The 25,193-nt window shown below is 43.5% G+C and overlaps 1 protein-coding gene across 1 annotated transcript in view; it reads left to right on the plus strand.

Annotated features, from left to right (window-relative positions):
- The window catches only part of LOC126419661 (uncharacterized), a 733,764-nt gene that overhangs the window by 449,371 nt on the left and 259,200 nt on the right, over positions 1 to 25,193 (plus strand). The window contains exon 5 of the mRNA XM_050086850.1: positions 11,610 to 11,654. The gene's annotated coding sequence lies outside the window, so the exon portion shown is untranslated. The remainder of the gene's footprint in view (positions 1 to 11,609; positions 11,655 to 25,193) is intronic.

A 25,193-nucleotide genomic window follows, 5' to 3' on the forward strand; every position in this document is an offset into this window, starting at 1 on the left:
ACAGTAAAGTACTTGGGAAATGGTGTTACGGTAAGGGGTGTTTTTCAGGATCAGGGTGTGTGGTCCCGTTACTGTTCTTAAGAAAACGCTAAGTGCGGAAGGATATGAACATATTTTATAGCATTATGTACTGGATGCCGTAGAAAAACAATTGGGTAGCGACGATTCCTTTTTATTGGTAAGACACTGTACTCTGTCGTAAAGCAGCATTTGTGAGGTAATGGTTTGTGGACAATAACGTTCCTGAAATGGACTGCCTTGTCCAGAGTCCCTAGCTCAACCTAACGGAACGTCGACTTCGACAGCCCAGTGTCCAACATCACTACGACCTCCAGTTTCGGCTCTTGAGGAAGAATGGGTTGCCATTGCTTCACGGACATCCAGACACAGCAATGGAAGGGTTCTCTAAAGAGTTAATGTGAAGGTAGATACATCCCACACATATTAACATCCACTAATAGGTGTCCGGATACTTTTGATCAAATGATGTAGTTGAGGATTAAACAAAAACTTGAATGCAGAACGAACCAGACGAAGTACACTATTGGCCATTAAAACTGCTACACCAAGAAGAAATGCAGGTGATAAACGGGTATTCATTGAACAAATATATTATACTAGAATTGACATGTGATTACATTTTCACGCAATTTGGGTGCATAGATCCTGAGAAATCAGTACCCAGAACAACCACCTCTGGCCGTAATAACGGCCTGGATACGCCTGGGCATTGAGTCAAACAAAGCTTGGATGGCGTGTACAGGTACAGCTGCCCATGCAGCTTCAACATGATACCACAGATCATCAAGAGTAATGACTGGCGTATTGTGACGAGTCAGTTGCTCGGCCACCATTGACCAGACGTTTTCAATTGGTGAGAGATCTGGAGAATGTGCTGTCCAGGGCAGCAGTCACACATTTTCTGTATCCAGAAAGGCCCGTATAGGACCTCCAACATGCGGTTGTGCATTATCCTGCTGAAATGTAGGGTTTCGCAGGCATCGAATGAAGGGTAGAGCCACGGGTCGTAACACATCTGAAATATAACGTCCACTGTTCAAAGTGCCGTCAGTGCGAACAAGAGGTGACCGAGACGTGTAACCAATGGCACCCCATACCATCACGCCGGGTGATACGCCAGTATGGCGATGACGAATACACGCTTCCAATGTGCGTTCGCCGCGATGTTGCCAAACACGGATGCAACCACGCTGTAAACAGAACCTGGTTTCATCCGAAAAAATGACGTTTTGCTATTCGTTCACCCAGGTTCGTCGTTGAGTACACCATCGTAGGCGCTCCTGTCTGTGAAGCGGCGTCAAGGGAAGCTGCAGCCATGGTCTCCGAGCTGATAGTCCACGCTGCTGCAAACGACGTCGAACTGTTCGTGCAGATGGTTGTTGTCTTACAAACGTCCCCATCTGTTGACTCAGGGATCGAGACGTGGCTGCACGATCCGTTACAGCCATGCGGATAAGATGCCTGTCATCTCGACTGCTAGTGATACGAGGCCTTAGGGATCCAGCACGACGTTCCGTATTACCCTCCTGAACCCACCGATTCCATATTCTGCTAACAGTCATTGGATCTCGACCAACGCGAGCAGAAATGTCGTGATACGAAAAACAGCAATTGCGATAGGCTATAATCCGACCTTTATCAAAGTCGGAAACGTGATGGTACGCATTTCTCCTCCTTACACGAGGAATCACGACAACGTTTCACCAGGCAACCCCGGTCAACTGCTGTTTGTGTATGAGAAATCGGTTGGAAACTTTCCTCATGTCAGCACGTTGTAGGTGTCGCCATCGGTGCCAACCTTGTGTGAATGCTCTGAAAAGCTAATCATTTGCATATCACAGCATCCTCTTCTTGTCGGTTAAATTTCGCGTCTGTAGCACGTCATCTTCGTGGTGTAGCAATTTTAATGGCCAGTAGTGTATAACACTGGGTGGTGATTACGGCGATGATTCTGATTTTCCCTCAAAGAAAAAAACGGATTTTCAGTTTCAGACCGCGGTATTATCTAGCAATTATGCATAATTAAAGGCAAGTTGTCATCGTCTTGTTGATATTTCATCGTTGTACTGCTCCTCATGTCACGTCTCAGCACTAAGCTGAAGAGTGAAGAGTTAGGTAAGGGGCAACCTGCCTTGATGACGTAGATGGCGTCTGCAGCCTCTGCCCACCATGCTGACCACGTACACGTGTCCAGGTCGCGGGGTCAGAGGTGCTGCGCTTGGAGACGGCTGTGAAATTCACCGCAGCAGCGGTCACCGCTGCCACAGACGGCGGCCATCCAGTCAGCTTTCGCGGGAGCAGATTTATGCACCGGTAGTACGGCGACGGCGACGCCGGCGTCCGGGGGCGGAGTAGGACTGCCGTTGGAGGCCGCTGGCTTTGGCAGTGGCAGCCAAAGCTGCTGGTGACGCATAGCCGCCCCGCCGTTGTCGAAATCCACTGGCTGGTCATTGTAGGTTTCTGTGCCAACTCAATCAGAAGACAGCTTTTTTTCACGCTCCACCTTCTCTACGATACATGTTGATTAATTTCATCTTCTTCATCATTGGAAGGGCTCTCCAGAAGAAAGTGCTAACCCTCAATTTAGTGAGAGCTGTCAGAGACAGCAAAGGACCTGTATGAGCTGTTGAATGAATGCTCAGCGTCTCGAAAGCAGGATACGAGATGAACAACAACAAAAGCAGAACTAGGGTGATAAAATTTAGTCGAATTAAATTAGGGTGATGATGAGGAAATTAGATTAGGACACGATATACTAAAAGTAGTAGATAATTTCTGCTATTTTTTTGACAGTAAAATGACTGTTTATGGCTGAAGTAGACAGGATATAAAATGTTGACTAGCAATGCTAAGAAAAGAGTTTCTGAAGAAGAAAAATTTGTTTAACATCGAATATACACTACTGGCCATTAAAATTGCTACACCACGAAGATGACGTGCCACAGACGCGAAATTTAATCGACAGGAAGAAGATGCTCTGATATGCAAATGATCACCTTTTCAAAGCATTCACACAAGGTTGGCGCCGGTGGCGGCACCTACAATGTGCTGACATGAGGAAAGTTTCCAACCGATTTCTCATACACAAACTGCAGTTGACCGGCGTTGCATGGTGAAACGTTGTTCTGATGCCTCGTGTAAGGAGGAGAGATGTGTACCATCACGTTTCCGACTTTGATAAAGGTCGGATTGTAGCCTATCGCGATTGCGGTTTACCGTATCGCGACATCGCTGCTCGTGTTGGTCGAGATACAATGACTGTTAGCAGAATATGGAATCGGTGGGTTCAGGAGGGTAATACGGAACGCCGTGCTCGATCCCAATGGGCTTGTATCACTAGCAATCGAGATGACAGGCATCTTATCCGCATGGCTGTAACGGATCGTGCAGCTACGTCTCGATCCCTGAGTCAACAGATAGGGACGTTTGAAAGACAAGAACCATCTGCACGAACAGTTCGACGACGTTTGCAGCAGCATGGACTATCAGCTCAGAAACCATGGCTGCGGTTACCCTTGACGCTGAATCATATACAGGAGCGCCTGCGATGGTGTACTCAACGACGAACCTGGGTGAACGAATGGCAAAACGTCATTTTTCGGATGAATCCAGTTTCTGTTTACACCATCATGATGGTCGCATCCGTGTTTGGCGATATCGCGGCGAACGCACATTGGAAGCGTGTATTCGTCATCGCCATACTGGCGTATCACCCGGCGTGATGGTATGGGGTGCCATTGGTTACACGTCTCGGTCACCTCTTGTTCGCATTGACGGCACTTTGAACAGTGGACGTTACATTTCAGATGTGTTACGAACCGTGGCTCTACCCTTCATTCGATCCCTGTGAAATCCTACATTTCAGCAGGATAATGCACGACCGCATGTTGCAGGTTCTGTATGGGCCTTTCTGGATACAGAAAATGTTCGACTGCTGCCCTGGCCAGCACATTCTTCAGATCTCTCACCAATTGAAAACGTCTACTCAATGGTGGCCGAGAAGCTAACTCGTCACAATACGCCAGTCACTACTCTTGATGAACTGTGGTATCGTGTTGAAGCTGCATGAGCAGCTGTACCTGTACATGGCATCCAAGATCTGTTTGACTCAATGCCCAGGAGTGTCAAGGCCGTTATTACGGCCAGAGGTGGTTGTACTGGGTGCTGATTTCTCAGAATCTATACACCGAAATAGCGTGAAAATGTAATCACATGTCAGTGCTAGTATAATATATTTGTCCAATGAAAACCCGTTTATCATCTGCATTTCTTCTTGGTGTAGCTATTTTAATGGCCAGTAGTGTAGATTTAAGTGCTAGGAAGTCTTTTTCTGAAGGTATTTGTATGGAGTATAGCCATACACGGAAGTGAACCGTGGGGGATTAATGGTTCAGAGAGAACGGAAGCTTTTGAAATGTGGTGGTACAGAAGAACACTGAAGACTATATGGGTACACCGTGTAACTAATGAGGAGATACTAAAAATAACTGGGGAGTAAAGAAATCCCTGGCAAAATTGCATTATAAGCATTATAAGAAGGAATCGGTTGATAGGACACATTCTGAGACGTCAAAGAATCACCAGTTTCATATTGGAGGGAAGTCTGGGGGTAAAACCTGTGGGGGAAAACCAAGAGATGAATATAATAAGAAGGTTCACAACGATGTAGGTCCCAGTGTTATTCGGAGATGATAGGGCTTGCACAGAATAGAGTTGGTTGGTTGGTTGTTTGGGGAAGGAGACAGCGTGGTCATCGGTCTCATCGGATTAGGGAAGGAAGTCGGCCGTGCCCTTTCAGAGGAACCATCCCGGCATTTGCCTGGAATTATTTAGGGAAATCACGGAAAACCTAAATCAGGATGGCCGGACGCGGGATTGAACCGTCGTCCTCCCGAATGCGAGTCCAGTGTCTAACCACTGCGCCACCTCGCTCTGTCAGGATAGAGTAACACGGAGAGCAACATCAAACTCGTCTTCGGACTCAACACCACAACAATAATAGCCTCATCACTTTATCTGGTGTGATTTCAACTACAGAGTGCGCTAGCGCTAAGTATCTCTATTTGAACTGTTAGAAGCATTTGTCGGCCATACTGTTGTTCCTCCTAGGAGTCGTCAGTTGCATTTTATCTGTTTCCTCAGATATCTGCAATTTCGTTTTTGCAGTGTGTAGCTGGAGTCGTGACAAACAAATACTGCTCTTTATGTCTTTCATGTGACGCACAGAGTAGTCAGAAAGCACCGGTTTGTTTCCCGTTACAAACAAAACTATTTTTATATACGGACTGGACACGTAAAACTCCGCTTTAAAAATTATTTTGTTTGTAACGGATAACAAGCCACGTTGCATAAAAGACGGTATGAGTAGTATCTGTTTGGTCTCATTCCAGCTACAAATTGCAAAAATGAAATTGCAGATCTCACCCGAAACACCAGAGGAAAGGCGCCTGGCAACTCTCAGAAGTAACGCTTTGTATACACTGTTTTGACTTATCGTATTTATGACCTTGTCTTTGAATGAAAACGGTGTCATGCCACACTGTCAACGTGGCAGTGACGTCGAAATTTTGTAAATGGATAAAGAGACGGGTGTTTGACAAGTGCGTTAATGAGACAGTGATACATTTATTGCTGACAGAGATAGAGATCCAAATTACGCAAAATGAAATGCGTCTTATCTGAAGATACTATAAGCATGGCATAATGTTATATTGCCACCTTCTAACCTCAAATGGTACAGACATAGTATTTGTTAAAATTTTGTGGTAATTGTTAATGTTAGTGAATACAGACCTAGTGAATCTTTCATTTAGAAGAATAGCTAGAAGGCAACTGCCGACAGCTCAGAGTTGGCAAGAAAATATAATGGATCGCAGCCTATTAAGTGAAAAGCTGCACTTAACAAAAACTAATACCATTTTTTTCTTGTCTACTTTACGCATACTGAATTGTAGTTTATTTATGTGAAAAATTTTTGACACTCTAATATTACGTCCCCTAATTCGGATTAAGGAAAAGTGAAGGTAGTCCTCACGTTACGCTTGATAATAGAAGCTAAAGAATACAGATAATATACAACACAAACGTCAGAAATAAAAGAAAGATTCAACAGCGGGATTAAATTTCAGGGTGAAACGGTATCAGTGATAAGATTCGCTAATGACACCGCTATCCTCAGTAAAAGTGAAGAAGGATGACAGTATAAGTTGAATGAAACTATCAGTCTTACGGGTACAGAGTAAGGACTGAGAATAAAGTGGAAAAAAATGAGAAGTAGCGGAACTCAGAATAGCGATAAATTTAACATCAAAATTGGTGGTCACGAAACAGACGAAGTTAAGAAATTCTGCTTCCTTGGAAGCAAAATAGCACCGACGGACGAAGCAAGGAGGACATGAAAAGTAGACAATCACAGACAATGGGAGCCCACCTGGCCAAGAGAACTCTGCTGGTATTAAATATATGCCTGAACTTCAGCAAGAAATTTCTGAGAATGTGCGTTGTATGGTAGTGAAACGTGAACTGTGGGAAAACCGGTACAGAAGAGAATCGAAGCGTTTGAGATTGTGGTTGAAAGAATGTTGAAAATTAGATGGACTGATCAGCTATGCAATGAGGAGGTTCTCCACAGATTCGGCGAGGAAAGAAATATACGCAAAACACTGACAAGAAGAAGGGACAAGATTCAAGTGATACTCTTGAGTTGAAGTGGTTGGCAAAGGGACGAATTCGTGGGGGGGGGGCACCTCAAACCAGTCAGAAGACTGAAGACTCAAAGAAAAATATCTCGTTAATACTTTTCGCACTGCTGAAAAACAGGTAACTTTACTTTGTGAACGTTTTAGTGTTATCACTATAATATTTATTTTATTTATTATCATCAGCGTCTCTGGTATACTATACTCCGAAACAAGACGATAAAAGTTACGCATTTCCCCTCAAAACTTTTCCATCTGCTTTCTGACGGTCTCAAAGCACAATATTAATGACAAGTAAATAATTTTCTAGTACTTCTTAACCATTTCTATGAGTATGACTTATTGCTTAGCTAAAAAGAATTGTTCTGTCTATTCCATTAAGTTGACAGTATTTTCAATAAGGTAAGTGATTGGCTATAAGCGGAGAAAGATATGAATCAGAATCTTTAATTTAATTGACCATTTACCTTTCAAGCAGAATGGATGACTGGATTACAGGCAACACATATTGCATATGCATTTCACAGAGTGCCTAGACCCTCTCTCCTCACAGGGGCAGGAGGAATCATAAAAGATGTCTAGCGTGGCCGGGAAGCAACAGCGCACATTTTTTCTCTAGGAAAAATACACCCAGACACATAAAGACTTAAAAATACTCTGTGTTTTACTTACAGCTTCATATGCTCGCAATGCTACCTAGTGGCGTTCAGTTTCGCGGTGGGCAGTGGTCATATGTTTTGACTTTACAGTGCACAAAAATATAGTAAGATAACAACTCCAAATCCTTCATAGTCCTGTGCAGATCTTACGTCCATCTGAAGTGTGATGGCAGGGCACAACAGTCCACCCATATTCGTTTCATCCACTCATAAATAATGTTACCTGCCGTAAACCGCTTGTGAAAGAGTGTTATGACCAATTGCCAACCAATCGAATAGCTTTGGTTCACATATATTCTTATTTATATTTCATTTACGTTCCAGTCTTGTTTCTTGGGTAGCACCAGATATTGTACAGTTTAATTTGAAGATTTAAGGAGATCTTTGGAAGGCTAATGATCCTATAAGGCATGCCATGATATTTAGAACTGCAACTTTCGTACCAAAATGTTACACAAGGTGTTATTAACAAATTAGAAATAAAACAAATTAAAATCCTTATGATCGCATTAGCTGCCTATTTTAGTCCATTCAAAGACCCACGACCAGTTTCGCACCATTAAGGTGTATCTTCAGGGCCATTTCTGCATAAAATAATTACAATTGTACAATAAACAGTCATAAATGCATTTTTAAAACCTGAAAAAAACTACTCCATAAATGCTATGCTGTGGAGGTGCTGTTATACGTCCATATGTTAAATAAATTTTTAAAAATCTTTCGTTACGAATGACATATTATTTGGTACTGCTTATTGTCAGTTTTTATACTAATTACTTCCAAGTAATCACTTCATGCCTGATGGGAATTACGGCGTTCCAAGGTGCAGCTATAAACAAAAGTGAGTGATCCCTCAACGGTCGACATGACACGAAAAAGGTGTTAAACACCATTGGCGGGCGTCCTAAAATCAGTCGTAGCAGTGACAACTAAACGATTATTCTTGTTAGTATGTAGAGTCTGTGAGACTGTAATTTTGTAAATATATCAGCCACACATTCCTGAAGAGGGTAGGAGTACATAAATAGGAGAATTTTCGCACATTCGATAGCTCAGCATGCATGTTGCTGACCAGAATAACATGTAAAGGAATAGAAAATAAAATTCAGTAGCTTTTAGAAGACAGTCAATTCAATTTTAGGAAAGTGAAGGCATCAGAAGGCGATTCTAAAATTATGAAGGATGATGAAAGCAAGACCTACAAAAATTATTGGCCTACGAAAAGTAAGGTGTTGCAAAATTTAAATCCTCAGAAAACAGGTATAGAAATAGACAAGGATAGATAACGTACAACATATAAAAAATCCAAGAGGAAACAATAAGAATGAAGGACAAGAAGAAAAATCCTCTGATTAGAAAGGCCGCAAGGCAGTCTTTCTCCTTTATCCTTAACGTGTATTCGTATATCGAAGAAGCAATGAAGGAATTGAAAGAAAAGGATCAGCTGTGAGATTAAAATTCTGGATGAAAGGACGTTAGTCGACAGATTCACTGATGACATCACTATCCTGTGAGATCGTGAGGAAGAATTACAAGAAGTGTTGGACTGAATGATATGTCTATTGAGCACACAAAAAGAGTTATGGGCAAACTAAAGACAGACAAAAATTGAGGGGCATCAGCAACAGAGTGGCAACAAAATTAACATCGAACTGAGGGACCACATAGGGGCAAAGTGAAATTTGGCTATCTTCAAACTAAAGAAACAAGATGAGCGAAACAAGCAGCATATAAGAAGCAGACTAGCACGGACAAGGACCGCGCTCATTACACGTCGGGCGTCGTAGGCTGGGCAGACTGGTAAAACAGGACTGGCGCCAAACTGTTCCGGAACTGACATCAGACTTTAATGCTGGACAGAGTACAAGTGTATCTGAACACATAGTGAATCGAACACTCCTAATGATGGGCCTCCGCAGCTGACGATCCATGCTTATGCCAATGTCAACACCACAATATCGGCAATTGTGACCGAAATGGGCATGTGACCTTCGGCACTGTACTTTGGCGCAGTGGCAGAGCGCTGCATGGTCTGATGAATCCCGATACCTTCTTCATCATACCGATGTGAGGACGCGAATCCGTCAGGATAACAGCTCCTTGACACTTGTACTGCGAGACGATGCTGGCAATGGCTCCATTATCCTCTGGGGAACATTCACTTGGGCATCCATGAGTCCAGTGCAGCTCTTGCAACGCAGCATGACGGCCAAGAAATATCGTACACAGGTTGCAGACCACGTACATCACTTCATGACACAGTGGCGAGTTACAAGTGATGTACTGCCCTCCCCCCCCCCCCCCCCCCATTCGTCAGGTCTAACACATCTGGGATGTGATTGAACGTGGTTTTAGAGCTCATCGCCTCCCTCTCCGGAAGTTATGGGAATCAGGTGACTAGCGTGTGCAGGTGTGGCGCCAACTCATTCCAGCGACCTACCAAGTCCTCATCGCTTCCATGCCACGATGTGTCGCTACTGTTATCCGTGCTGAAGACGGACATAACGGCTATTAGGTAGCTGGTCTTAATGTCATAAAGTTCTGGCTGATCAGTGTGTGCTTCTCTCTAAACTTTCACGCCTGTGAAAAATAAACATTGTGCTCATGCAAGTTGGTAGTCACATTTCGATCTCTCAGGAGTACATACTCATATTCGTTGAGAATTTTTCTGCACCAAAGAGGCTGTGGTTTATATATCCTTAGCCGTAGGTGCAATTTGTCGTACCCTCTATGCTTAATCCAATCAAATATTTTTATAGCATTCATGGTTAAACTTCAGTCACGCAGTACCTGTAATGTTTTCTGAAAGACTCAATTGTCGATTACAATTACTGTCAGGGGGTCTGTACCTCTGCAGTCACTGCCTGGTAGACAGTCATTTCTTCGTAATTACATTTCTAGAGTTGCATAACTATTCAGTGTGCCTTTTTATCGCCTGTACCCGCCCAGATAGATGCACGTCTTTAAGTGACTGCTTCCAGTGCTTCCGGGACGAGGAGGTATGATGTCTTCGGATCGAATACGCCCGGCAGATTAACGACGAGGGGTCGGGGCGCCAGCCAGCCTAGATGTGGTTTTTAGGTGGTTTCCCACATCGCACTCGATGAATACTGGGCTGGTTCCCACATTCCACGTCAGGATACACAAAAATGTAGAACAGTCTCTCACACTTGCACACAGAATTTTCCCTAAATGCAGACACATTGGGGTACACTGCCTCTGTCTGGGGGGTGGGTGGTGGGCAGGGGGGGGGGGAGGGTTACACTGCAGCAGCATCAGTATCCCAAGTGCTCCAATAGGGGTAAATCCAGAAAATTTACCGCCAGGTGCCGGCCAAGGAGATTGCGCCGCGCGGGGAAGCCGCCCGGTCTCAGACCTCTTGTCCCGGTCCGCGGGGCTCCCCCTGTCGGAGTTTCGAGTCCTCCCTCGAGTATGGGTGTGGGTGTCGTCCTTAGCGTAAGTTAGTTTAAGTTCGATTAAATAGTGTGTAAGCTTAGGGACCGATGACCTCAGCAGTTTGGTCCCATAAGACCTTACCACAAAATTTCCAATTTCCAAGGAGATTGCAATGTCGTCGAAGCTTTCATTTTTATGTGTAAGAGTAATACTGCTAAGATGTTATGTATGGAAAAGCCGCTCTCTCAGTCAACAGAAAAGCTGACAATGATAGCGAAAGAATTAACAGTGTGAGAACTGAAATGCCTCGAAAGAACTTTTTTTCTTTCAACAATAAGGTTTTTGCTATCTGAAGATAAATAATATTAGTGAGAATCATTTCATTGCCGACTATTATCGTGTAGTCAATAATACTTAAAAGAGTTAAGAGGAAGGAAAAGTCCGCTCCTTCAAACGAAAAGGGAAAACACCGTTTCTCGTTGTGTCATCAACAACTCTTCACTAGCAATGTATCATTCTGATGACAGAAAGTGACAAGAAGGAGAGATATTTCTCGACAGGGCGAATAAGGCGGACAGACGCGCAGGAGATTAGCATAACGTGGCGTGTCGCGTCCTATACGCTTCTACCTGCAGGGAGAAACGCCGCGGCGAAGCAAATCATTTCGGTACGCTGCGCCGCTGCCACTTCCAAGCCGGTAACCTCAGCAGCGACACCGCTCTTCCTAGAAATTACGACGTCCTCGCAGACATATCTCTCCTCATACTTATTAACCTACGTTGAAATAAACCTTTCCACGCAGAAAGAGTGACAAACATATTTCTTTTTGTTTCAGATTCCTGCTGTGGCCAGTTTCTCTGGCGCTGAATTTCGTCACATGGTTGGTACCATCATTCGCGCTTTTTATACACCATTTTTAAATTTTCTATTTCTATGTATTTCCTTTGCGAAAGGTATCTTTTTTTTCCTCTATCACCCGATGTTTGTCTTCCTCATGTTTCTTCGTTCTTTTATGGAATCAAATTTAAAACAGATCTAGTATGTATTTTTCCAGTTTCTGCTTCGCACTGATCTCATTATCTCGTTACTTACACATGACGACTCTCTGTTATGCCATTTTCGAATGACCCTGCAGAATTAATGCTGGAATAATTTTTTGTATAATATAAAAAAGGTGGGAATTTAAGGAGATGGGACCTGCATAAACTGAAAGAACCAGAGGTTGAACAGAGTTTCAGGAAGAACATAAGGGAACAATTCACAGGAATGGGGGAAAGAAATACAGTAGAAGAAGAATGGGTAGCTTTGAGGGATGAAATAGTGAAGGCAGCAGAGAATCAAATAGGTAAAAAGACGAGGGCTAGTAGAAACCCTTGGGTAACAGAAGAAATATTGAATTTAATTGATGAAAGGAGAATATATAAAAATCCAGTAAATGAAGCAGGCAGAAAGGAATACAAACGTCTCAAAAATGATATCGACAGGAAGCGCAAATTGGCTAAGCAGGGATGGCTAGAGGACAAATGAAAGGATGTAGAGGCTTATCTCACTACAGGTAAGATAGATACTGCCTACAGGAAAATTAAAGAGATCTTTGGAGAAAAGAGAACCACTTGTATGAATATCAAGAGCTCAGATGGAAACCCAGTTCTAAGCAAAGAAGGGAAAGCAGAAAGGTGGAAGGAGTATATGGAGGGTCTATACAAGGGCGATGTACTTGAAGACAATATTATGGAAATGGAAGAGGATGTAGATGAAGATGAAATGGGAGATACGGTACTGCGTGAAGAGTTTGATAGAGCACTGAAAGAGCTAAGTCGAAACAAGACCCCGGGTGTAGACAACATTCCATCAGAACTACTGACGGCCTTGGGAGAGCCAGTCCTGACAAAACACTACCATCTTTTGAGCAAGATGTAAGAGACAGGCGAAATTTGTGGTGTCACCGCCAGACACCACACTTGCTAGGTGGTAGATTAAATCGGCCGCGGTCCATTTAGTACATGTCGGACCCGCGTGTCGCCACTGTGTAATCGCAGACCTAGCGCCACCACAAGGCAGGTCTCGTGATACGAACAAGCACTCGTTCCAGTTGTACGGACGACCTAGCTAGCGACTAGATGTACGAAGCCTTTCTCTCTCATTAGCCGAGAGACAGAATAGCCTTCAGCTAAGTTAATGGCTACGAACTAGCAAGGCGCCATTAGCCTTACAGTGATTGTAATTAAAGTCTCCTGTGTATAGTCAAGAGCGATGTACCACAATGATTGATTAAAGATAAGTATTAATCCAGCTACGTACTTTTCTTCATAGCATTAATTACGTAGCCTGTTCCAGTACTTCACGCCCGTCTGCGTTAGTCTAGCGTGCATTTTCAGCCATCTCGAACTACAAGGGTTGGCCCAGCTGCCGACACATCAAAATTGACTTCAAGAAGAATATAATAATTCCAATCCCAAAGAAAGCAAGTGTTGACAGATGTGAAAATTACCGAACTATCAGTTTAATAAGTCACAGCTGCAAAATACTAACGCGAATTCTCTACAGACGAATGGAAAAACTGATGGAAGCCGACCTCGGGGAAGATCAGTTTGGATTCCGTAGAAATGTTGGAACACGTGAGGCAATACTGCCCCTACGACTTATCTTAGAAGAAAGATTAAGAAAAGGCAAACCTACGTTTATAGCATTTGTAGACTTAAAGAAAGCTTTTGACAATGTTGATTGGAACACTCTCTTTCAAATTCTGAAGGTGGCAGGGGTAAAATATGGGGAGCGAAAGGCTATTCACAATTTGTACAGAAAGCAGATTGCAGTTATAAGAGTCGAGCGGTATGAAAGGGAAGCAGTGGTTGGGAAGGGAGTGAGACAGGGTTGTAGCCTATCCCCGATGTTATTCAATCTGTATATTGAACAAGCAATAAAGGAAACAAAAGAAAAGTTCGGAGTAGGTATTAAAATCCATGGAGAAGAAACAAAAACTTTAAGGTTCGCTGATGACTTTGTAATTCTGTCAGAGACAGCAAGGGACTTGGAAGAGCAGTTGAACGGAATGGACAGAGTCTTGAAGGGAGGGTATAAGATGAACATCAACAAAAGCAAAACGAGGATAATGGAATGTAGTCGAATTAAGTCGGGTGATGCTGAGGTAACTAGATTAAGAAATGAGACACTTAAATTAGTAAAGGAGTTTTGCTATTTGCGGAGAAACATAACTGATGATGGTCGAAGTAGAGAGGATATAAAATGTAGACTGGCAATGGCAAGGAAAGCGTTTCTGAAGAAGAGAAATTTGTTAACATCGAGTATAGAATTAAGTGTCAGGAAGTCGTTTCTGAAAGTATTTGTATGGAGTGTAACCATGTATGGAAGTGAAACATGGGCGATAAATAGTTTGGACAAGAAGAGAATAGAAGCTTTCGAAATGTGGTGCTACAGAAGGATGCTGAAGATTAGATCGGTAGATCACATAACTAATGAGGAGGTATTGAATAGAATTGGGGAGAAGAGGAGCTTGTGGAACAACTTGACTAGAAGAAGGGATCGGTTGGTAGGACATTTTCTGAGACATCGAGGGATCACCAATTTAGTATTGGAGGGTAAAAAATCGTAGAGGGAGATCACTACACTAAGCAGATGAATACACTAAGCAGATTTAGAAGGATGTAGGCTGCAGTAAGTACTGCGAGATGAAGAAGCTTGCACAGGATAGAGTAGCATGGAGAGCTGCATCAAACCAGTCTCAGGAATGAAGACCACAACAACAACACAATAAATCTGTCGCTTATGTCCGTGTTAGGAATATTGTTTTATTGAGTGTTTTTCTCTGTTTTTGTACTGTTGATGCTCGTCAGATCTTGACGTATGGTGCTTACTTTTTATTGGCATCTACTTTCGTTTAACATCAAAACTTACTTCGGAGTCCACTCCACTGACGCATATATGTTTTCAATGAGTTTACATTCCAAAATCTTATTACTCTATGTGTTCAATGTACTGTGCAAAGACATAATTTGTGTTGAGAGTTCTCCTGTTCTCAATTTACTTCCTGGTATCCAGAGGCGCTGAAGGAAGTCAATAAAGATTTTTAAATCTCGTTTGTGCTGTAGCTCCGTTTCTTCATCAAGAATTTACACTGACAAGCCAAAACATTATGACCACTGCCCAACGCGACGTAGGATTCCGCCTGATGATGTTGCGGGCGCGTGATGCAGTAGCAAAAGTAGTAAGCGGAGCAGACCCATACGAGGGATCACCTTAGCGAAGGTATGAGCTGCAAATGGGGAAATCCATTGAGATAGGAGATTTTGATAAAGGGCAGATTACGCAGAGCCCGTGAACGGGCGTCTCGAAAACGGCGAAGCTGGTCGAACGTTCACCCGCTACGTGAGCATCTACGGAAAGATATACAGGGTGTTACAAAAAGGTACGGCCAAACTTTCAGGAAACATTCCTCACACACAAATAAAGAAAAGATGTTATGTGGACATGTGTCCGGAAACGCTTAATTTCCATGTTAGAGCTCATTTTAGTTTGTTCTTCCACCTACGCTCAATGGAGCACGTTATCATGATTTCATACGGGATACTCTACCTGTGCTGCTAGAACATGTGCCTTTACAAGTACGACACAGCATGTGGTTCATGCACGATGGAGCTCCTGCACATTTCAGTCGAAGTGTTCGTACGCTTCTCAACAACAGATTCGGTGACCGATGGATTGGTAGGGGCGGACCAATTCCATGGCCTCCGCGCTCTCCTGACCTCAACCCTCTTGACTTTCATTTATGGGGGCATTTGAAAGCTCCTGTCTACGCAACCCCGGTACCAAATGTAGAGACTCTTCGTGCTCGTATTGTGGACGGCTGTGGTACAATACGCCATTCTCCAGGGCTGCATCAGCGCATCAGGGATTCCATGCGACGGAGGTTGGCTGCATGTATCCTCGCTAACGGAGGACATTTTGAACATTTCCTGTAACAAAGTGTTTGAAGTCACGCTGGTACGTTCTGTTGCTGTGTGTTTCCATTCCATGATTAATGTGATTTGAAGAGAAGTAATAAAATGAGCTCTAACATGGAAAGTAAGTGTTTCCGGACACATGTTCACATAACATATTTTCTTTATTTGTGTGTGAGGCATGTTTCCTGAAAGTTTGGCCGTACCTCTTTGTAACACCCTGTAGAAGGACAGTGAAACGGCCACTAGCCGCTAAATGGCTGGCTGTCCACGATTCTTTAAAGAACATGATGTTCGGAGACTTGTCTGCTCTGTAAAGTAGGATAGATGGTGATCTGTTGCATCTCTGGCGGAAGAGCACAATGCTGGTGCACGCACAAGTGTTTGGGAGCACACCGTTCAGCGTACGTTGTTGAACCTGGAGCTCCGCAGCAAACCAGACCTACGTGTTGACATACTGAACCAATCACGTCGTCAGTTAGGATTGCAGTGGGCACGGGACCATCGGGATTCGAGCGTCGATCACTGGAAACATGTCTGCTCTTTGGGTAAATTATATTTTTGCAACACTATGTCGCTGGTCGTCTCCACAAACGCCGTCGTACACGTCAGTAGAGTGGACCTTCAATGAAGTAAGTTTTCCTGTCAAACGAACGTGGGTGCATATAGAAACGTCAAGTTCTGACAAACTTCAGCTCCACGAAAACTGAGAAACACTATCAAATGGTGAAATGGCTCTGAGCACTATGGGACTCAACTTCTGAGGTCATTAGTCCCCTAGAACTTAGAACTAGTTAAACCTAACTAACCTAAGGACATCACACACATCCATGCCCGAGGCAGGATTCGAACCTGCGACCGTAGCGGGAAACACTATCAGAAAAACAGTCCAGGACGCTATATTGTGACATCTAAAACGTAAAAGAAATTAAGAAGGCTATTCGGAAAGTAACGTCCGACCAGTCACGAAATGGAAACCAAAGTTAGACATTTGTCGTAGGTCCGTTTTTGCAGGATCTTTTTCCGGCCACAGCAATGTCGGTTATTTTATGTTTTATCAAACTACTGTTATTCACGGTACACTCGTGAATTGGTGGTACGGAAAAATCTCCATTTCATCGCTACCTCGTAGTGTCCCATCATTCGTGTGCCGACGTTCAAACTCACTTAAATCTTAGAATGAGATTTTCACTCTGCAGCAGAGTGTGCGCTGATATGAAATTTCCTGACAGATTAAAACTGTGTGCCGGACCGAGACTCGAACTCGGAACCTTTGCATTTCGCAGGCAAGAGCATTTGCCCGCGAAAGGCAAAGGTCCCGAGTTCGAGTCTCGGTCCGGCACACAGTTTTAATCTGCCAGGAAGTTTCACTTAAATCTTGATAACCTGCCACTGTAGCAGCAGTGACCGATCTAACAACTGCGCCAGACACTTGTTGTCTTACATAGGCGTTGCCGACCTCAGCGCCGTATTCTGCCTGTTTACATATCTCTGTATTTGAAAACGCATGCTTAATACCAGTTTCTTTGGCGCTTCAGCGTATAAGTGTCTTTTTCGTCCTCCCTTACAGTACCTGCTATGAAGATATAAGACAGCACTTTGTAAACGCTAACATCCGCTCACAAATGAACCTGAAATACAGTAATCAACTCATACATACTCAGGATTAGCATAAAGTCTCGAATTTTCGACAACTCTAACTTGCCTTGTACTGGATGTAAGATATACCTAAGGAACTGAGAAATGTTGCTACTGAAGGCAGCTTATTTACGTAACGACACTGCCGAATGCAAAATCCATTTACTATTTTGTGCTCACATCAACTGCAGATATAAGCAAGTATATAGGAGTGCGTGGGAATAACCTGTAAAGGCAGTACACACTGAGGTCACAAAAGTTAGCAATCTGTACATATACAAATTGTGGTAGAAATAGAGTACACAAGGTATAAAAGGGCAGTTATTTCGCGGAGCCATCATTTGTACTCAGATGCTTCATGTACAAAAGTTTGCGACGTGATTATTGCCGCACAACGGGAATTAACAGTCGATGAACGCGGAATGGTAGTTGCAGCTATATGAGTGGGGCATTTCATTTCTGAAACAGTTAGGAAAATCAATGTTCCGAGGTTCACAGTGTCAAGAATGCGCCGAGAATACCAAAGATCAGACATTATCTCTCACCACCGGCAATGCAGTGGCCTACGATTTTCACTTAACGATAGAGAGCAGTAGTGATTGCGTAGAGTTGTCAGTGCTAATAGACAAGCGAAACTACATAAAATAACCACAGAGGGCAAAGTGAAACTTAGATGAACCTATCCGTTAGGGCAGTGCGACGAAATTTGGCGTTAATGGGCTATGGTAGCAGATGACCGACGCGAATGCCTTTGCTAACAGCACGACATCACCTGCAGCGCCTCTCCTGGACTCGTGAGCACATTGATTGGACCTTAGACGACTGAAAAAATGTGGCCTAGTCAGATGAGTCCCGATTTCAGTTGGCAAGAGTTGATGGAAGGGTTGGTGTCTGGCGTAGATCCCACGAAGTCATGGACTCATGCTGTCAACAAGACACCATGCAAGTTGGTGGTGGCTCCATAATAGTGTGGGCTATGTTTACGTTGAAGGGACTAGGCCAACCGGTCCAACTGAACCTATCATTGATTGAAAATGGTTATGTTCGGCTACTTGGAGACCATTTTCAATCATTCATGGATTTCATATTCCCAAACAACGATGTCATGTCAAGAACGAATGATTTACCCTCCACGATCGCCCGACATGAGTCCAATCAAACATTTATGGGACATGATCGAGAGGTCAGTTCGTTCACGACACTCTTGCATTTTATTTATTTATTTATTTTTAGTTTCAGTTTTTTTTTATTCAACAGTCATCTGACTGGTTTGATGCGGCGCGCCACGAATTCCTCTCCTGTGCCAACCTCTTTATCCCAGAGTAGCACTTACAACCTACGTCCTCAATTATTTGCTGAATATATCCCAATCTCTGTCTTCCTCTATAGTTTTTGTCTTCTACAACTCCCTCTAGTAAGATGGAAATTATTCCCTGATGTCTTAACAAATAATCTATCACCCTGTCCCTTCTCCTAGTCAGTGTTTTCCACATATTCCTTTCTTCCCCGATTCTGCGCAGAACTTCCTCATTCCTTACCTTATCAGTCCACCTAATTTTCAACAATTATCTATAGCACCATATCTCAAATGCTTCGGTTCTTTTCTGTTCCGGTTTTCCCACAGTCCATGTTTCTCTACCACACAATGCTGTGCTCTAAACGTACATTCTCAGAAATTTTCTCCTCAGATTAAAGTCTATGTTTAATACTAGCAGACTTCTCTTGGCCATGAACGCCCTTTTTTCCAGGGCTAGTCTACTTTTGATATCTTCCTTGCTCCGTCCGTCACTGGTATTTTGCTGCCTAGACGGTAGTCGTCCTTCGTAACCATCGATTCTTATATTAAGTTTCTCACTGTTCTCATTTCTGCTACTTCTCATTACTTTCGTCTTTCTTCGATTGACTAACAATCCATGTTCTGTACTCATTACGCTGTTCATTCCATTCAGTGTATCATGTAATTCTTCTTCACTTTCACTCAAGATAGCAATGTCGTCAGAGAATAGTATCATTCATATCCTTTCACCTTTTATTTTAATTCCACTTCTGAACCTTTCTTTTATTTCCATCATTGCTTCTTCGATGTACAGATTGAACAGTAGGGGTGAAAGACTATATCCCTGTATTACACCCTTTTTAATTCCAGTACTTCACTTTTGGTCGTGCACTCTTATTATTCCCTCTTTGCTCTTGTACATATTGTATGTTACCCGTCGCTACCTATAGCTTACCCCAATTTTTCTCAGAATTTTGAATATTTTGCACCATTTTACACTGTCGAAGGCTTTTTCCAGGCCGACAAATCCTATGAACGTTTCTTGATTTTTCTTTAGTCTTGCTTCCATTATCAACTGTAACGCCAGAACTGTCTCTCTCGGGCCTTCACATTTCCTAAAGCCAAACTGATCATCATCTAACACGTCCTGAATTTTCTTTTACACTTTTCTGTATATTATTCTTGTGAGCAACCTGGATACATGAGCTGGTAAGCTGATTGTGTAATTATGGACGGATATAGAGGCAGCATGGCTCAGTATTTCTGCAGGGACTTCCAACGACCTGTTAAGTCCATGTCACGTCCAGTTGCTGCACTAAGCCGAGCTAACGGAGGTCCAACACGATGTTAATAGATATTCCGTGGCTTTTGTCACACCAGTGAAGGTTTCGTAAATCACCGTGGGAGGCAAGTAAATCAAGTGAATTTTGGAATGACTGTGTTATTATTCAGTACTCTAATAACAAATTGCAATATCAAGATTACAGTTGTTCTTCAACGGACAAAGAAGAAGGAAATTCCGTACAATCAACAGTTCACTAACAATATAGAATAAGCGGGAGGTAAACTTGTGCATTTGCCATGGCCTACACTCATTGATGGATGCATCAAATACTGATATTGATCCTTGAAGAGGGAACAAGGCTTCTCTCTTTAAAAAACGGATCTTGACCTTGGATATTTCGAGTCCTCCCTCGGGCATGGGTGTGTGTGTTTGTCCTTAGGATAATCTAGGTTAAGTAATGTGTAAGCTTAGAGACTGATGACCTTAGCAGTTAAGTCCCATAAGGTTTCACATACATTTGAACATTTTTTAACCTTGGATACCAAAAAAGATATATCTGTGTAGCTGAAAACTTTGGATCGAAATACGAGTTACGCCAAGCTGCGCATGCTAGCAGCGACCTCGCCATTAATTCCAATGTGTTGCAGCAAGGAAATGTTCATTGAAATGGAAAATCGTAAAAACCACACATCTTATGAAATCAGATTTACATTATACGTATGTATACAGGGCGAATCACTTAAAATTTGCACCTCAAATATTGCGGAAATGGAAAGTGCTATTAATGTGTTGTTTTCACAGGATGGATTGGTAGTCAGGGACTCATATTGTTAGCCAATGAATAGGTTGTAATAAGACTCGGAAAACTTACTTTTATGCAAGCATACGCTTTTTTAAATGGAAGAATCTCTATTGATGTTAACAAACTAAACGTAGGGTAAATAAAAATGACAGTGGTGTTGTTTGTTGCCGGATTTTACTGAGAGTCGTTTAGAAATATGAAGAATGGTTCAAATGGCTCTGAGCACTATGGGACTTAACATCTGAGGTCATCAGTCCCCTATAACTTAAAACTACTTAAACTCGGCTTAGAAATATCGTATTTTGAAAATATTCCGCATCGATACTAGGTTGAGCCATTAAGCCCGCGTAGTTGCTAGGTGCGATGCTGTTATATTAGCTTACAATGTTCTTGCCTGTCCTGTTAGTTTGCTGTGAGTTGCTAGTCAGTTACTGAGTGACTGTCCAAGCAGTAACTGGCAAGTAGACGATTTTCCAACGCAGAAAAAGCCGACATGCTCATGGCGTATGGAGAGTACAGGAAGAATGCAATTCGTTCTTATACAGTGTATGAGGCAAGACGTCCCGACAGACGTCAACCATCTCGGCATTTACTTAGCAAGCTCTTCAACAAGTTACATGAAAGTGGTAGTGTGACACATAGACAACGTAACAGAAGGAAACAAGTGACGACAGGAAAGTGGGAAATTAATGTTCTTGCTGCTGCTGCAGTTCATAGTCACTTTAGGTCCAGCGCAATCGCAGGAGGAAGTGGTACGAATCAGACAAGTGTCCCAGGTATTCTCCATCGACATACGTTCCATCCCTTTCACATCTCTCTCCATCATTAGCTGCATGGAAACTATTATGAGAATCGTGTTAACTTCTGTACATGAGCATTAGGACAAACTACTTTAGATGTATCATGTATCTTGTTTGGGGATGATGCCACATTTATTAGTCATGGCCAGGTAAAACGCCCAAACATTCACTAGAAATCTGTCGACCGTCTCCGTTGGCTTCGTCAAGTGGAACATCAGCGTCCATGGACAGAAAACGCATGGTGTGGGATAATGTAACATGAGCTCATAGCCCGTGTTCCATAGACGGGACTCTGAAAGCGCACAAGTATCGCAGCCTCCTAAACAGACGATCTTCGCCGGACGCTAGAAGACTCTCCTTTGCAGACTAGGAGGAACCTGTGGTACCAACATGATGGCTGTCCAGCCCATAATACGAGAAGTACTGCAGCATGTCTTCACAAATTGTTTCCAAATAGATGGATAGGATGCAGAGGAACTGTACTTTGGCCGAACCGTTCCCCGGATTTGATGCCTATAGAACTTTTTCTGTGGGCAAAGCATTACCACGGAATGCTCTGATATCTCCACTGAAATGCTAACACATGTACAGCAGTTGTTCCACACCAGACTGGAAGCATGTATATTCGCTGCCGGTGGTCATTTTGAACACAACCGGTGTTGGTCGGTAAAATGGAAATGAGCGTTTGGCGTCATTGGCCGGTAGGCCCCTTACGGGGCAGGCCCGGCCTCCTTGGTGCAGGTCTTATTACATTCGACGCTACATTGGGCGACCTGCGCGCCAGATGGGGACGAAATGATGATGAAGACAATACTACACCCAGTCCCTGAGCGGAGAAAATTCCCGACCCAGCCGGGAATCCAACCCGGGCCCCTTAGGACGGCAGTCCGTCACGCTGACCATTTTTTTTAATTAATTTTTTTCAATACAGTTCGTTGCGTTTGGTTTGCGCGTACGTCACAAGACATACACTCAAGTTGTTCGTTGATTCCTTGACTCAGTTTTCTTTTATTACAGAGAGCACGCAGCCCTCTGGCCGAACACACTGAGCTACCCTGCCGGCAAAGACCATTCAGCTAACGGGACGGACTGTTGGTCGGTTGTTATTGTTCAGAATCCACATAGCTTCTTCAATGTGTGCTACCAAAGGTACTGCACAAATGTCGGAATGGGAACTTTACAAAATACGATACCTCGTAAACGACTCGCACTAGAATTCTGTGACAAACACCACTGGCATCATAATTTACCTTACTTTCAATTTGTTGATGTCAGTAGGATTGTTCCATTTAAAAAAGTGTATGTTTGCATCAAAATTACACTTTCTAAGTGTTATTACAACCTATTTACTGGCTAACATTACGAGCCCCTGACTACCAATCTGTTCTGTGAAAACCGCATATCAATGGCACTTTCCATTTCCGCACTGTTTGCGATGCAAGTTTTAGGTGATTCTCCCTCTATATGGACGTATGAACACTCCGAAACCAGTAGACCTATTTCAACCAAATTCGGTACACATCATTTGCTACTTGGAAAAGATCTCTATGAGGGTAAAGAAGCATCTAGCTATCAAAGGGGTGGGGGCGGTAAAGAAATGTAACCCACTACGCACTAATTTCCGTACTTTATTTATTCAGCATTTGAGAATGAGAGCACTTGATTACTTACAACAAACTTTACACATAATTTCAAACCCTTACGAAACTCTCTCTCGCTGACATCCCCACAAAATGATGAAAGGAGAACAGTTTCCCGATTACTACATTTTCGCTGTTCATGCAGTAAATCTGACGCATCAGCGATGAGGTTTTAATGTATTACTTCTTTACCACTAACTGTATTCGCAACCCACTTTGCAGCCAGTATTAATACATACTGAATATATGTGTAAAATTATACCTCTGTACGACACACAGTTCAGGAGATACTACATCACATCAATGAGATGCGTGAAAAACTTCGGCATCATGCATAGCGTTTAGATTTTTGCTTCTTTGCTACTATGTTCGCAACATATTTCTCAGACCGTATCCACATATGCCCCTGAATCCACCAACAAATATGTATCATTATGCGACACAGAGTTTAGGACGCCGGCTGCTGTAGCCGAGCGGTTCCAGGCTCTTCAGTCAGGAACCGTGCGACTGCTACGGTCGCAGGTTCGAATCCTGCCTCGGGCATGGATGTGGGTGATGTCCTTAGGTTAGTTAGGTTTACGTATTTCTAAGTTCTAGGGGACTGATAACCTCAGATGTTGAGTCCCATAGTGCTCAAAGCCATTTGAACCTAGAGTTTAGAAGGTATGACACCATGAACACTGATCTGCGTAAAAATGAAAATGCAGGGCGCAATTCTCTACAGGTGCAATATGCATAGAGATATGTGACATGTGCGTATGGAGGCAAAGCCGCGGATGAAGAAACTTCTCCTAGGCCCCTGGATCGATTTCAGCCAGACTTGGTACACATATTACTTGGAATCTGGAAAGAAATACAGTGGGGGTAAGAACCAACAATCTTGTAGTTCATTAGAGGTGTGGAGAGTCCACGTATACAGAGAAGTCTTATAATCCTACCGAAGCCAGTTGAAATTAGTGATCCCTATGATACAGTGGGCATTTGGGTGACTTATCTAGCTACGTGTACAGGGGTCTGAAGGTAGCGCCAAAGGCACGAAACTGATAGTCAATTAGAACATTTAATAAAATATTGGGGTGCAGATGATAACGTGGAAAGAGAACGAGAAGAGAAAGAGAGGGGCAGGTGGAGGGAGGGCGGGGGGACAAATAAGTGGAGCAAGAGGAAGTGGATATGGCTCAAATGGCTCTGAGCACTATGGGACTTAACATCTGTGGTCGTCAGTCCCCTAGAACTTAGAACTACTTAAACCTAACTAAACTAAGGACATCACACACATCCATGCCCGAGGCAGGATTCGAACCTGCGACCGTAGCAGTCGCGCGGTTCCGGACTGAGCGCTTGAACCGCTAGACCACGGCGGCCGGCGGAAGTGGATAGAGAAAGGGAAAAAGAGCAGACAGACAGAGAGATGTGAAAGAGGAAGCAGAGAAAGGGATAGGGAAGGAGCAGATGGAATAAGAGTGGGGGAAGATGGACAGAGAGAGGGAGGAGGAGATTGAGGGGGTGGTTAAGAAAAGGGGTGACAGGAGGAGGAGATGGGCTGAGAGAGGGGGAGATGGACAGCGAGACAGGGAGGAAGAAATGGACAGAGAAAGGACAGATAGTCGGGGAGGTGGACATAGGGAGGCGGAGGAGGAGGCAGATGGGAAAAATGATATAGATTTAAGGGGGAGGAGCAGAAGGGCGTAGAGAGGGGCAGGAGGAGATGGACAATGATTAGGTGAGGGGGAGGGATGGAAGACGTGAACAGAGAGAGGGTGGAGAAAAAGATGGACAGAGAGCGGAATAGTGGAGACGGACGGTTAGAGGGGGACGGAGGAGAGGAACTAGTAGAATTAGAATAAATACCTGGTCAGTGGTGGGTACTCAGCTAGCCATTTTGTAATTACAGGCAGCGTCCTCGCGATGTGTGTAGCCCTAACGATTCCGGGACCAAGCCAGCGCAGAACAACATGCAGAAGCAGGGAACACGGGACACAGAATGCCTTCCTGCGAATTCTCGCGCATTGAGACCCGG

Source organism: Schistocerca serialis, chromosome 9, assembly GCF_023864345.2.
Source record: "Schistocerca serialis cubense isolate TAMUIC-IGC-003099 chromosome 9, iqSchSeri2.2, whole genome shotgun sequence".
In the NCBI taxonomy this organism is placed as follows: domain Eukaryota; kingdom Metazoa; phylum Arthropoda; class Insecta; order Orthoptera; family Acrididae; genus Schistocerca; species Schistocerca serialis.